General features: G+C 29.2%; 1 long non-coding RNA gene across 2 annotated transcripts; it reads right to left on the bottom strand.

The window, feature by feature from the left end:
• Positions 1–56: 56 nt before the first annotated feature.
• LOC149886491 (uncharacterized) lies at positions 57–11,429 on the bottom strand. 2 transcript variants are annotated; one of them, XR_016453488.1, is made up of 4 exons: positions 11,341–11,429; positions 6,214–6,613; positions 1,753–1,876; positions 57–1,637 (listed from the first exon to the last, which is right to left on the bottom strand). It is a non-coding gene; the product is annotated as an uncharacterized LOC149886491 (long non-coding RNA). The 2 variants fall into 2 exon arrangements; XR_016453489.1 differs by lacking the exon at positions 6,214–6,613 and having other exon boundaries at positions 11,341–11,427.
• Positions 11,430–15,867: the final 4,438 nt, after the last annotated feature.

Consider the following 15,867-nt stretch of genomic DNA (forward strand, 5'->3'; position numbering starts at 1 on the left):
AGAAACACAGTCTTCTGATGCAGTTAAAAATATAGCTGCAACTTCGCTTTTGCCATTTGGTCCGACTACAAGAAGAATGTATAAGGGCACTCTCAAATTAGTAAGCTTATTAGTTGCATCAACCAAAACTAACTCAGGATATAAACCAAAAAATGGCTTCATTTCATAGTTTTGAAAAAATATTCCAGTTATGATACCATTTTTATCTGTTCTTAGTTCAAGATCTGGTCCTAATAAAAAAGAAGTTATATATTCAACATCATCAATAAAAATTTGTGTTATATTTTAAATAAAAATCTAATTATATTGAAAAAGAACAATCGGGCAGGAGAGGCTCTGTGGCCATAGAGAATGCAAATTTATTAGGAGAACAAACTCTATTACATAATCCCCACTTAAATGTGGATATGAAATCGCTCTTCAGGAAACTACTTCCTCAAGGGCAAGCTATTGTAATTGTAATTTGCAACTTTATTACTGCAACCAGGTCTGAATTCACAAAACATAGGCCTAGCAAAATGTAGCCTTATCCTAGGAACATAGCAATGCTATATTAGTCTATATGTTAATAAATCTGATATACTATATTTCTAAAGTATAATGATTTATCTTGATAACAAGGGCATTTATACATAAAAATATTGTTACAAATCATTTAAAAACACAAGAGATAAATCTGTGATACTAAGTTTACATATAAATTTTAGTTTGATATGCATTTTATATTATTTCATTCAAATAGTAAACTCCCATATCATTGAAGAATACAAGATTATTTCCAAGAGTAGAGATAAAAATAGTCAAAACCTGAAACAATAAACAATAATTACTCAAATGTTAATAAAATAATTACACAAATTCTCAACATAATGATCAAGAGTACAAAATTACTTTTTAATGCCACAAAAAAACAATGGAAGTGTTACCTAAATAATGTTGATTATAATTTTTTTTACAAACTGATGACTAATGATCAATAAAGTAAATTTCAATTCAAAAAAATTTACTAAATTTAAACCATATTTCAATGGTAGGAATATTAAACTAACGTCATGTCATAGTGTAGAATGTCAAAATAGAACTAAAGGAAATAAAAAAAGAAGAATATAATTAAAAGTTGTTTAAACATGCAAACGAATCATAATACAAGCTAATAAAAAATGTTTTAAAAATCAAAAAACTTAATTAAAGCCTTTTTTTAATTAAAATCATTTTAAGTTCAACTAATTTTCAATATCATATTATTTAACTTGCTTCATAAACTTATCTTATTTTAAAAGCAAAACATTGTAGAAGAAAAAAGATTGATATCAATTTTTAATAATTTATTACTGCTCTGTTCTTTAAGAACTTCTTTAAGAATAATGCTCTTCCAAACAGTCCATCAATATATGTAATGCCTAAAAACTTTTTATTTAACTTCTTAATTTTTTACCTTACATTTAAAGCATCATTCAAAAAAAAAAAAAGGTAAATGCTGTCAAAATGAAATCCATATTTTTGTTTCCTTGTTGCAGATTGTTTAAAAAAAAAAAATTATACCACCATTACATTCTTGAAAGACTGCAATTAGTGATCTGTGGTACCTTTCTGTTTTGCAGCTAAGTTATGGAGATCTTTCAGAGTTATTTTTTTACCTAAAAAAAAAAGTGACATTACAAAAGTTTAATGTAGAGAGTAAACATAAGTAAACATAAGTATGATAAGTACGAATTCCAATGCAACTTATATACAAAAGTGTTTAAGAAAAACCTGCTTCCTTCATAACTTGATCTTTAATAAGCCACTTGTTTCCGTGCATACTCAAAAGATGACAAACATCTTCTTTTTCATCCGAATTTCATTTTCTTCTTTTTGGCAGATTGTTAAACAATTCCTACAAGTAGAAAAATTTTAAAATATCTAACATGTAAAATGTTTTTACCCTTATCATTCAGTAATTTATAAAATATTTTATTAGATAGATATATATATATATATATATATATATATATATATATATATATATATATATATATATATATATATATACAGATATATATATTCAAAATGTATAAAAAGAAAAGAAAAGAAAAAAAAATCCTAATACAAAAGATAAGTAAAACACTAGTCCCTGTTTAATTTTTTTATTTTTTCATTTCTATTATATATAATACGTATTATAATATATACAAAAATTAATTTTATTAATTAATTCTGCACTGAATAAATCGTTTATATTAAGTAAATAGTTATTCTTAGTTAACATGGTAAATCTTTGTTTAGATGGCTACGGAAAGTGTTGGTTGTGGGAGACAAAGTACTCCAACAACTATTGTTGCTAAAAATGAAATCCTGGCTGAACCACGTGTGTTGCTGGCGTCAAACATTTAAAGAGTTTCCAATATTTTTGGCGTTTCTATCTTGTGTGTCTCGTCAGTATCCACTGTAGTTGATAAATAAAACGGCTATATTCATAGCCACATATTTTTAAAAAATATATTTGCAAGAACATCATTTATTGTAGTATCCTATATTCTATAATTGTAAAAAGAAATTTGTCTAAAACAAACTTAATAATACAATCATAAAATATAAAAATTTAACTTTCTTTACATAATTAATAATGTGACAAGTAAATATTAACAATGTAAATGATAAAATAATTAAATATCAACAAAAAAAAACAAAAAACAAAAATATTAAACAAAAACGTGTTTAAAAAATAACTATTTTGAAAATTATCTACTTTGGTTTTTACGACTATTTTTAAGAACTATTAGCCTCTGAGAGCAAGAGCCATTGTTAACGGAAATCATTTATTATTAAGGAATTAAGGAAGATTTAAGTTTAACTAAATGTTCGTCTGCGTCAAAAAGTTTGGACGTATCTCTTACTTTTTTTTATTAAAGATACGTCTAAACGTACCCGTAACCACTGCGTTAACATTAATACCTGAAGCGTCATAGACTATCACGGCGTTACTGCAGTTTCTCGCCGCCCCACCCCCTCCCCTTCCTTTTTTTTTTTATGATTGATTTTGATTGAAAATTTTATTCTAATTCAGAAAAATATAAAAACATAGACCTGAAAATCAATGGAAAGTGCTCTAATTTGAAGTCAAAGTTGTAAAAATCCCACTAAAAACTAGAGTTGTTAACCGCAATATTTCGTACAATTCCGGAAAAATAAAATTCTTTCGGAAGGATATTGAGAATCAGGAATTTTTTTTTTCGTACCGAATTTTACGAAACAAAAAAAACCATTGATGTTCATTTCGCAAATGCTACTTACGAAATGTCGCATTTCGCAAGTTGAATTGCGAAATAAAACTATTTTGGTACATAAGAAAGTAGTGCTTACGGAAGCCGGACTTGCGGAACGAGCACTTTCGCTAAACGACGTTTTGAAGTCTATAACAAAATTTTGTTGGTCAAACGGATATAATTGTAAAAAACAAAATTTTTATATACCAAAATGTTTATAATAAAATTTTATTTTCAGTATTGCAACATATGAACATTTTGAGGTTTTATTTTTTGAAATAGTGATAAAAAAGCAAATTTCTTTCGAAACGAAACTCACCACAACTTACGAAACGGTTCTTAACAGAAAAACACTTACGAAACGCGGCTAATTATAAATATTAAAATACCTTTTATGAATCAAATACGTATAATTAACTAGGTAACTAAAAAAATAATTATTATAATATATTTAATATATTTAATTATAGAATATAACGGGGCCTAACGTTAGGCCCCCTTACATTCTGTTTCAGCACCCCCACCCCGTCCTCACTTTCTTAATCTTTCTAGATCACTGTATGCAGTGCCGTACCTAGGGTAAATAGCGCCTGGGGCAAACACCGATCTCACGCCCCTCCTCCCCACATAAAGTGCTTAATTACAATTTCTTAATAAATGATGACATAAACTTTATTTTATATAATATATTTATTTTATATGATATATTTTTTCCTAATTTATTTTATATAATTCTCGCTTATTGTATCGCAACCAAGCCTCTTTGGCGCCCCTTTCAGGCTGGCGCCCATGGCACGTGCCCTGCCTGCCTTACCCTTGATACGCCACTGACTGTATGTATATATATATGTATATATATATATACACATTTATATACACACACACACACACACACACACACACACACACACATATATATATATATATATACATATGTGTGTATATATATGTGTATATATATACATATATATACATATATATACACATATATATACACACATTTGTATATATATATATATGTAAAAACTATTGAAGAATGATTTAACAACATTATTTAAATAATAAATAATAATATTTTTGTATCTAACAGTTTAATTTAAGGAACTGTTTCGCAAGTATTCTTTCGAAATGATTTGTTTCGCAAGTTTCTTTTCGTAAAGAGATATTACGGAATAATAATTATTTATTTTTTTCGTATAACGCATTTCGGAAGGTGAATTTGCGCAAGAACAACTTTCGCAAGAGCAACTTGAAATACGGAAGATAAAAATGCGAAATTTTCGTAAGTTTTTTTTTGCGGCGAACAACCCTACTAAAAACCCTAATATTCGCCATTTTGAGAATAACAAGTTAATGATCTTTTAGCTTACTAATACCCCATTCACACCAACAAAACCGAGTTTTAATAACACTCGCTTTTAAAACGGTGTTTTATTTAGCTACCGTTTTTTTAAAGCTTTTAAAAAGCAGTGTGAACGGAAAAATGCGTCACAAGTTTAAATAACCACTATTAAAACAAGTTTTATTTTTGGTGTGAACGGGGTATAATGCAATACATTAAAAGCATGGGTTTTACGTTTAAAATGTCGTTAAAGTATGTTTATCTTGTGCAATTTTTTTGTTTCTATGAAAATAGCCGTTTTTTGACTAATTAGAGAATAAACTATAATGCAAACAATGTACTTTTGTAATAAATTTTAAAAAAGAATTCAACAGTTTTGTTTTTTAAAAGAAGAACTTTTGAAATTTAGCTCATAATCGTTTTATCACATTTAAAATATATAAAATATAAACCTCAAACCGTTTTCTCAATAAAAAAAACCAGCGTGCAATAACGATAATAATCATTTATCAATTTGTCTACATTCTCATAGTCTACATTCAACTTTTATTTGAAATCTTCCATTAATTTCATTTCGTTATAAATATATTGCGCAATGTAAAGGTAATTAATATTCTTTAAAAATGGAAGCGTTTTGAAAGAGGTTTTTTAAAAAGGGCGAATATTAGGGTTTTTGATGGGATTTTTTAAAACTTTGACCTCGAATTCGAGCACTTTCCGTTAATTTTCAGGTCTATATATTTTTCTGAATCAGCATAAAATTCTCTATCATATTCAATTATAAAATAAAATAAAAGGGGGGTGGGGGGGGGGGGTGGAGAAACTGCAGCAGCGCCTAAACCTTTTACTGTTATTTTGAAAAAGAACCTATATATACAAGCATTATTCAAACCTTTGAACAGCAAATCTGAGCTTTATGAAAAAGAGAAAGTTTTTGATGCATATTCTCCCAATGATTGTGGCAATACCAAATATAAAGACAATCTGGACATTGAATTAATTCATCTGGAGGTTTAATTTTATTGCATATACAACAAGGTAAAAAATCAAAATTCAGCAGAGAATCAGAATTAGAATCTTTATTTATATGGTTGCTATTTCTTGATGTTAAGAGTGATATAGGTGAATTATAGAACTTAAAAGTTAGAGCTTGTTTTTTCAATATATTCCAATTTTCAGCTTGCTTTTTTACAATATCAAAATACGGAACTTGCTTTCTCTTTTTCAAAGAGTTTTCAATGTCTATCCTATCTTGGTTATCTATACAAGTAAGTGCCAACCCATTGCCTTTGTCATTATTTGCTGTAACATTATAAGAAATCTTCATTATGTTTACTTTAAACATTAATACATTAATGTAATAATGAAAAACAATTTCTTAACAAATGACTCAAAATTCTTGAAAAAAATTTCCATAGAAAACATTTCAAAGTATTTTAAATAAAAATCGAGAAAGAGCATTTTGTAAATAATTTCTTGTTTTCCAAAAAAATAATTAAAATCATATGATGTGGGTCATTACCACAAGACTTCACAAGATTGAGTTTTAAAGCAGATTTATAAAGATCCTTTTTTAATGACCGTATTTTACTCAACTTTATGTATGGTTTTAAAGAAAAAAAATACCGTTAACATCACCAACTTGACTTTGAAAACTGTTTGAAGCATACCACTTTCTTGTAATTTTCTTTTTATTTTTATCAACAACATTTGTTATTTTCCTTCTAGCTCGAATGTTTTGCGACCCTCTCGAAGACATAGCAATGAAACTGGCAAGAAATATAAACAGCGTATAACAAGGCATACACAGTTTGATGAGATCAAGAAAACAGCGCCACATGTGTGGCGGTGTTGCGCACACATAGCTGATGAGACCGTAAAACTCGGGGAAGTGCTATTACGACGAGATCGAAACATTTTACTTTAGATCGAGTGGTATTTTTTATCCTATCGTCAACCGGGGCTACTTTACTCCTACGGGGGTCACTTGGCACCGATTTTGGAAAGTTTTTGTAGTTCACCAGCTCTAAAAACAAAAGTTGATTCTTTAATATATTTGGTTTTTTTTTTGTTTGTTGGGCCACAATCTTCAATTATCGGAATTAACTTTGAATGATGCTGTCATTTTAAGTGTTATTTTTTTAAATATATATGGAAGCCTTTTTTTTTTTTACCAATTTTTTACTCCTTTAAAAGTGGCGTGTTTCTACAAGAGAACTTAATCAACTTGAGCAAAGTTTAGTTTTTTTTATGCGAAGAAACTATCTGTAGTTTAAATTAAATTAGATAATTATTTATGAAAGTGCTGTTCAAAATAGTTTGTGTGTCATGTATTAATAGAAAAGGGGCTACTTTGCACCAGCTAAGAAAGTGGTGAAAAGCAACCTCAGAGAATACATTTTTAAGCATTTTATGGTTTTAAATTTTGCTAACAGATATAAATTGTTTTTAAGGCTGGTAAGGTATTACAAGAGGAAGATAGGAGCTCGTAGTTACAAAAACTTTTTTTGTAAAATGTTTGTTTATTTAAAAGAAAATATTACACTTATTTAATAAATTGTTTTGTGAAATTACTAAATATAACCTCATAATTAAATTAACTTTCGAGCTTTTTTTTTTTTTTTTTTTTTTTAGAGTTTAAAGACCATATTTTTAAGCACATAAAATATTTTAATTATTTAAAGTAGCGTTTTATATTATTGTTGAACTTAGCTTTATACTTAAATCAACTATTTCCGCAATATATATATTTTTTGTTAACTTAAAAAACATTTTTTTTTTTAATTGGTGCGAAGTAATGGAGTAAAGTAGTCAAATTTCTGTTATAAATTGAAATTCAAAAGAAGGAATCTCATGTTTCAAAAGAATAAGATGTTTTATTGCTCTTTTGTTTGTCTGATTACCCTCGAAAGAACTTTCGTGTCTATAATAAACTTAAAAAACATTTTTTTATGGTAGAAACCAGGTGGGCAATGGTATGCGGTTGAAAATAAAATCCACCGCCAAGTTAGTCAAAACTTAGTACAAGTTTTTTCATGTAGGTATTTAACTGCATTCTAAAGCAGTAAACACCTTGATTTATTCTTGTAATTTATACACGCTTTTATTTTAAATTCGTGATTTCATCCTCAGTGAATATTTCAAACAATTTTGCGCAACTTTTCCACTTTTTTTTTTTTTTTTTTAATGGTTCCGTGTTTTAGTTTTCTTTACAGTGAGATAAAGTTTGGAGCCAAAAAAAAAGACAGTATTGATCAATAAGACTTTGGCAATTTTTTTGAACTTCAGGAATGTAGGAATTTCAATAAAAGTTTTATTAAGCATCGTTTATTTAGAAATCAAAAAACCTTTTACCCCAACTTCATCCTTTCAAAAACTTTCATATTCCGCTGTATTAGAAGATTTTCTTTAAAAATAAGGAAATTTATTAATCATTGGACTGGTCGAAAAAAAAAAATGAAGTTTTTATTTAAATCATCTTAACTTATTCAATTTTTTAAAATATTTTATTAGGTATAGTTAATTATTATTATATTAATCATCTTTAATTTGATTATTTATGCAAAATGTTTAAAATTTAAACAGTAGTTTCAAGTTTAAATTTAGTGGTTACCCAGGATTAAATGTAAAATTGGTGTTTATCATTGTTTAAAACCTATTTAAAAATTTGAAAGTGGAAAACAAATATGGGTGACATTATTAATCAGAAAATAAAAAAAAAATTTATACGACTTCGTAAACAACGACGACGACAACAATGACGACGATGACGTCTACTATTTAACCCTTAGAGCACGGGGAGCCACGATCGTGGCTATACCGGCAGAGCACGTAGAGCCCACTGATCTCTATAATAACTGGATAGCGCATCTCTAATATCAAAATTGACGCCAAAATCGCCATACTTTTTTTTTTTTTTTTTTTTTTTTTAATTATTTTTAGGTGCCCCCAAGAAGATCCAACGATCTTATCACAGGGCACACCGCGGAAGTGCATTTAACTAGGAAGTTCACGCCTCCTTCCTTACCGTGACACGAAAATTTGTCCAAAGGTCGTATTGAACTTGGAGCTCCTTGCTTATTATGCAAGTGCTCTAACCAGTGCGCCACGGCCGCACGTTGGAAAGCCCCAGAACGCTGAAATCTGATATGTGTATTTAAAGCGATAAGCCAAAAAACAGAACTTAAGGCTCACGGGAATTAAATTTTTGGGGCTTTCTAATATGGCGATTTTGGCGTCAAAAAATTAAAAGTTTTGCTCGGAGTTGCGCTATCCAGTTATTATAGAGATCAGTGGTAGAGCCACGATCGTGGCTTTAAAAGTGTTCTTCAGAACTATGACTTTTTCAGCAAAAATACCGCTGTTCATAAATTTAAAATGGTCCCATTAAATAGAGCACATTTTTTTCTATCTTTCGGTATATTGTTTGTGTATATTTTGTGTCAGTGAAATCTAGAGTGTCAGTAAATCAGAGTGTCACTAAAATCTAAGTATAAAAATGACGGAAATAAAAATTATAATTCAATTTAATCTATTTATAAAATTTTTTGACTTTATGAAATGTAAGATAACAAAAGTTGATTTTAATTCATTGTTAAATTAAACTTTAAACTTTTAAAAATATATTTTATAAATATCTGCGATATCTAGATCGCATATAGGTGACCAACGTGAGGCGTCCAGTCATGTAGACCTGGGATATGTGATAATAAGAACATATTGTAGATGATGTCCCCAGCTAGCACACATACGTAAATAAAACGTTAAAACAATGTTGCGAGTTTACGTTGGCAAAACGTTGGTTGCCAACGTTCTTTTTATATCATTTTGGTTACAAAAGCGACGTCGCCAACAACAACAAACCAACGTTGGTACAACGTTGTATTTTTGTTGGTTAAGTGTATTATTTCACGTTGGTGCAATGTTATATTTTGCGATGTTTCAACGTTATATTTTATGTTAACACAACGTTTTATCAACATAAAATAAAAAGGGCCAAATTTTGTCTTTTTAATAGATTCTTAATTCTTAAATGGATACTTATAAAACATTTGTCGAACTTAAAGACCTTCGAACAATGGTAACTTTTCTAACAAGAATACAAAAAGAACCCAGAATTTAACATGGTATAGATTATACTATTCAAAAGAAGAATACAAATTAAATACCACTCCTCTCATAAAATTCATCGCTTTGATGTTCATCATGAATTATTTTCCTTTGTTTACATATGTTTCCCCCCTTCCTACCGCCATCAATGTTAGTATTAGTTGATTTTATGGCTTTGTTGAGGTGCACAGCAGTTTAAAGTAAAGAAAATACGCAATAAAGACGCACAACTAAGTTCTACAAAAAATGTGTACACACACACACACACACACACACACATATATATATATATATATAATATAATGAATAACTATATAACTTTTATAGCTTCTGTAATTTACAAGCTCTTAATCCTGTCCTGGAAATTTAAATTCAACTAAAAACAATGTAATAATCATACTTAAAATTAATATGGTTTTAACTAAAAACAATATTAAAATCTTTGTCAGTAGTCTCACTTTTCAACAACTCATTGACTTAGGAAAGTAAAAGAATCAAACTTGCTCTATCTGAATTGCGTCTATAAAATGAGTCGGCAATAAAAAAAAAAAAAAAAGGGTTGGTTAACATGAATACTAATCGAGTGTTACCCGCAAAAAAAAGGCTTGACTTTGAAATACCAGCTGAGTGAGAAAATTCAACCTTTTTGGTTTTTATTCTTGGTGGGTAAGAAAGGTACATTTAGCTCACTTCAGGTTTAATCTTGAACTAGCAAATACGGAGGCTTCCAATTGGCTAAAGTATTGTAAAATGAACTTGTTAATATGCTTACGCATATGGTAACACTAAATTAGGTAAAAAAATATGTTAATAATAGATTAGGAGCCCATTTCCAAAACGCCTCAAATCCGAGTAAATTGACTTTGAGAAACTAAAGAAAAACTGACTTTCATATAGTTGCGCACCAACTGATATTGATATTTTCTCAATCTATTTTTTAGGACTAAGAGTCTTTTAATAGGTCTAATAGATTTCAATATATGCAATGTGGAAATGGAATTAACTCCAATTGAATTAATGTGGAAATGGAATTTTAAAATACTTTTATTCATAGTTTCGCATAATGCAGATGGGCTCCTCAAATGTATTTATCAATTGAAAGAACTAATTAAAATTAAGTAACAGTACATTTGATGATGTGTTTACCGAGTCTAAAAACGTCACCTCCCGCCGCCCTTCCATCCTCAGAACCGGAAGAACCAGCGACGGAAGTAGAAAGACGGAAGAAGGCTGACGGTATGATCCGTCACCCTTCTTCCGTCTTTCTACTTCCGTCGCTGGTTCTTCCGGTTCTGAGGATGGAAGGGCGGCGGGAGTTGACGTTTCCAGATCCGGTAAACGTAAATTTTGTAAAGAAGTGTGCTAAAATAAAAAAATATTGATCAGAAACTGCACCCATTACTGATAATAAAAAAAACAAACAATATTATATATAAATATATGCGGACGCGTTAGTACATTTGCGAAAAAAGACCACTGTAAAAAACGTAAAAAAAGCACTGTAAAAACGTTAAAAAACACTGTAAAAAAACGTTTAAAACTAGTGTAAAAACGTAAAAACAACCAGTGTAAAATTGTGCAAATTACAAAAAAATACAAAAAAATAAAAAAATAAAAAAATAAAAAAATGAAGAAGAAAGTTACCTTTCCTTCGCCGCCATTTTGAATGTTGTATGTTGAAAATTTGAGCAGAGCTTCCGCGTCTGATCTCTACGAGGGCTTTTGCCCAAATGAACGTTTTAACTTTGCACTGGTATATATATTTTCGACGGCCCTTAAGTAAACAAACCTTTGCGGGGGTAGATTAATTGACCTATCAGATTGCAGAGAAAAGTAAACAAAAGAATAAACTGACCAATCAGAATGCATGGAAAAGTAAACAAAAAAATGAATCAAACAATCAGAATTAACCTTGTGTTAACAAAAGAAATAAACCGGGGGTAAAATAATAAAAAGACGGGTGTAATGAATACAAGTTAGATATGTGTAGATATTAGTTAAGACGAGTGTAAATGAATATAGGTTAATAATTAATAAGTGAATAAAAAAGAAGATGAGTACAACGACATCATGATGTATAAATGAATGCTTTATTATTAGTGAAGAAATGTTGTGGGAAGAAGTGTTAGACGATTCGTTATACGAAGCTACGCATTATTATTATTCAGAAATTTGTGGTGATCCTTCTTCGAATAAAAATCATTTTAATGTGACTAATGAATTTACATTACCTTTTGTAGATTTTAGAAAAACTGTGAGTCGAAATATGGTGAAGAGAGATTCTATCATTCATTTACAATCAATGTTGATTCCGACTAATTTGTCTTTGATGGAAAAAGAAGAAGACAGAAAAAACGATTCGTGGATTCAAAAGGTGATAGAATATTATAATAATAAAAATTTTGAATTTTATTTAAGAACAGGATTGAATGATGAAGCAGTAATATTGGATTGGATTACTGAAAAAGTGTGTATTGTGCATGGATGGAATTTGAAAGTTATTGATTTTCGAGAAGATGTTCGGAAAAAACCCAATATATATCATAGCATTGTACAGTTAGTAAATGATGAATATTTGAAAAGGAATGATGATGATAACGTGTTTATGAAAAGAACATTTATGAACAATGGGACTAAGTGGCTTAACTGGAATGATTTACGAAGCGAAATTGATAATAATTGGTGGAACATGAAATTTCCATCGATTCCGTATTCATATTTACCGTTTCGATTTTGGAACGGCTCGTTTTGTAGTGATATATCGGCAAGTCCGCTGAGAAATGAAAGTTATGTTTGGAGAGAAAAAAATTTTTGCGAGTTGGAATTGGATAAAAATAAAGCAATGATTACCTTTCGAATGTGAGGTTAAGACCTCAAAATTTTTTTTGGTTCGATCAGATTCCATTAACAAAACATGTGCGAATAGTGAGTGAGCCGGAAAGTGATAAATACGATGTGAAGCAAATTAATAGTCATAATCAATATTATTTTCCCCTACCTAGTTCAGTACCTAGTTTGTTTCCTGAAACAGTAAGAAGCGTGATGAATTTTGGTTTTATTCCGACTCATTCACAAGCTGTAATTTATAAAGTGTTTCCGTTTCAACAATATCTTGACTTTCAATATAATTCTAACATAAGTATGTATGATAATCTTCATAATTTTGCAAGACAAGGTTATGAAAAGTTTGAAAATGGAAAATATGTTTTGAGAAACCCTTTAGAATATCATAATTTACCGTTTTTGTTTTTTGTGGAACATGATCAAAATCCTGACGATAATGCTGTGTTAGATATGATTGATCCTGAACGAAGAAAATTTGCTTATCTGTTTTCTATACGAATTGAACCTCGAAATAAATTTGTGAGAAAAAGCGGTGATGTAGAAGAAATTAAAATTACCGTTCGTGTTTCAAATATAGGTCATGTTTTTGGTGAAGACCCCAAAACAGGTTATTCTTATCCAGTATTTGTTCCAACACCATTTGCGAGTTTTTTTGAAGAAATTATACAAAGGCCTATTAATCCTACGGGTGTAAAATATTATTATAAGTTTAATAAAAATAAACATTTGACTGATGACATATTGGTATGGGAATAATTTTATTCAAGAAGGACATAACAGTGGAAGACCAAACGAATGTTTGTTAATTGAAACGATGTATGAATATTTGTATGGTGAAGATAATGATCGAATTAAAGAGAAACATGCTGAAATCGAGAGTATATAGCAAGAGTGGCAGCATTTGTTGTATCCGGATAAGACTAGTTGGAAACGGATGCCATGTATTCCTCCTCGTGTACAAGATTTTTTGTTTGGAATGTCATGTATAAGATTGAAAAACAATAGAGTTATGAATAGAGAGGACTATTCGTATTTAGAAGTGTCAGCGAATAAAGATACTATTGTAAGTTATTTAACCATTCCCTGGTTTCGAACAGAACAGAATATATTTCCTATTCGTTCCCCTCAAATATTAGATTATTTTAAACAAGGTTTAACAATGGATGGAAAAACGAATATACCGTTAAACGGTTTAAGTTTTGAAGATTATAAGAACAATATTTATTTTAAGTTTTGAAGATTATAAGAACAATATTTATTTTAAGTTTTGAAGATTATAAGAACAATATTTATTTGAAAGTGATGTGTAAAGAACAATGGAGTGAGAAAGATAATTTAAAATGGTGTCCTCCGTTATATGATGATATTTCTTTGGATGTTATTAATAAAAACACTGATATAATGTAATTAAATTTCTAGAAAATCCAGTGGGAAATTTTAAATATTCATTAAAATGTGATGACAATTACGCGACGCTATTAAAGGGTGATTTTAAATCTGTTAAATTTAAACCTTATTTGAATGATAAAAAAAATAATTTGGAAGTGTGGGTGTATTGCGAACAGGTAAAAGAAAGTTATTCTTCGTCTGTAAAATTACCTTTAGTGTGTTTAGGATTGTGGAGAAAAGAAATTCCGAGTAAGAATAAAATGAACTATTTTCGCTGGTGTCAACCACAAAAAAATTTATTAACTGATAATGCTATTCAACAGCTTACGTTTTATTGTACTGATATATATCAACAACCACTTGTACAAAGAAGGTATGACGGTTCTATTATTGATAATTGGAAAGAAAGTTATCCTATTAGAGGAGTGCATTTAATTTTGTATCAACCTAGAGATGATAGTAAGAAGAATAAAAAAGTGACGAATGTGTTCGAAACCATGATTATTCATCGCGACGAAAATAGTTTTAAATATGAAAGTAATCCTTTCACGTTAATATTGTCGAATTCTGTAGTCAGTGAAATTCAACAAAGAAATACAAATAAAAAATATTATCGTTGTGTATTAACTAATATTTATTTCTTTCCAACTGAAGCTGTTAATTTTCCATCTGAAGAAGATCGGTGGGTGCATATTACATTTAATATGGCAGAGAAATGTGATATGTATTTGAATAATATGAAAGTAGAACATGTGGTGGCTTCGTTTGATTTGAATCGATATCTGAATAAGGGGGATAAAAGAACAAACATTTCGTTATTAGCTAATCATCAACCTCTTTTAGAAGGACAAATGCGTTATTTTCTTGTAAAAGATACGGTTGATTTTTCAACATTTAGTTGTGCGTTATTAAATTCAAAGAATGAAAAATTGATATTTAACTATGACATCGATCCAATATTTGTTTTACAATGGACACCATTTTTTTGAAAGATGTTTTTATTTTGCATAAAGATTGGAAAAAAGTAAATGAAAAAAATCCTTTGTTATTAGAAGTGGAAAGTGAATCAATAGATGAATGTTTAAAAAAATACGGCGAGAAGGAAGTAGAATGCGTCATAAGACAAAAAGTATTTATGTCGAGTAATGTTTTGAATTTTCCTCATGAATATGATAGAACAGTACATGTGCAATTTGAAAATGTGATAAGTCAAATAGTTTTTTAAAATAATAAACTAGTGGAGAATGTTGTCTGTTCTTTTGATATGAATGATTATGAACAGAGTGGAAGAGATGGTTATATTCATATACCACAAATCAATGGTGTATTAAAAACGTTTGTTTTTAAACAAATTACATCGTTACAGAAAATTAAAAGCACGTTTTTGAATTCCAATAAGGAACCGTTAATTATTAAAGATGATAATTTTAATCCACTATTCATTGTCGAAGTTCGAGTAAAACGTTAAAAAAATGAGTCATATTAAAGCGTACGCAAATAGATTTAAAATAAAACCATCTTTTAAGAAAATATCTTATCATGATGAGATTCGTCAAATGGGTGAAAATAATAATCAAAAGTTAAAACAGTTGAGTGTTTATTTACAACAAATAAAAGAAGAAAGTAAAAAAGAAATGAATGAAAGATTAGTAGAAATTAATGACAAACTACAACAGATAAAGAAAGAGAAACATAAACGAAGATGAAAAAACGAAACCTAACAAAAAAAAAACAAAACGAAAAAATAATGAAGTTACAAGTGATGAAGAGAAAGAAGAAAGTGACGTAGAAGAGCGAGAGAAAAAAGAAAAAACGAGAAATCGAAAAAATATATTATGTAATGTTTGTTTAGAAACTGTTGAAGCAGTGAATGTAGAAGGTATGTGTCGAGCGTGTGCGTTAAGAACCGTAGTGTGTAAAAGGCCTGATAATAAAAAT

Source organism: Hydra viridissima, unplaced genomic scaffold, assembly GCF_058129835.1.
Source record: "Hydra viridissima isolate aposymbiotic clone 2 unplaced genomic scaffold, HvirCarnegie_v1 scaffold_6, whole genome shotgun sequence".
Lineage (NCBI taxonomy): Eukaryota > Metazoa > Cnidaria > Hydrozoa > Anthoathecata > Hydridae > Hydra > Hydra viridissima.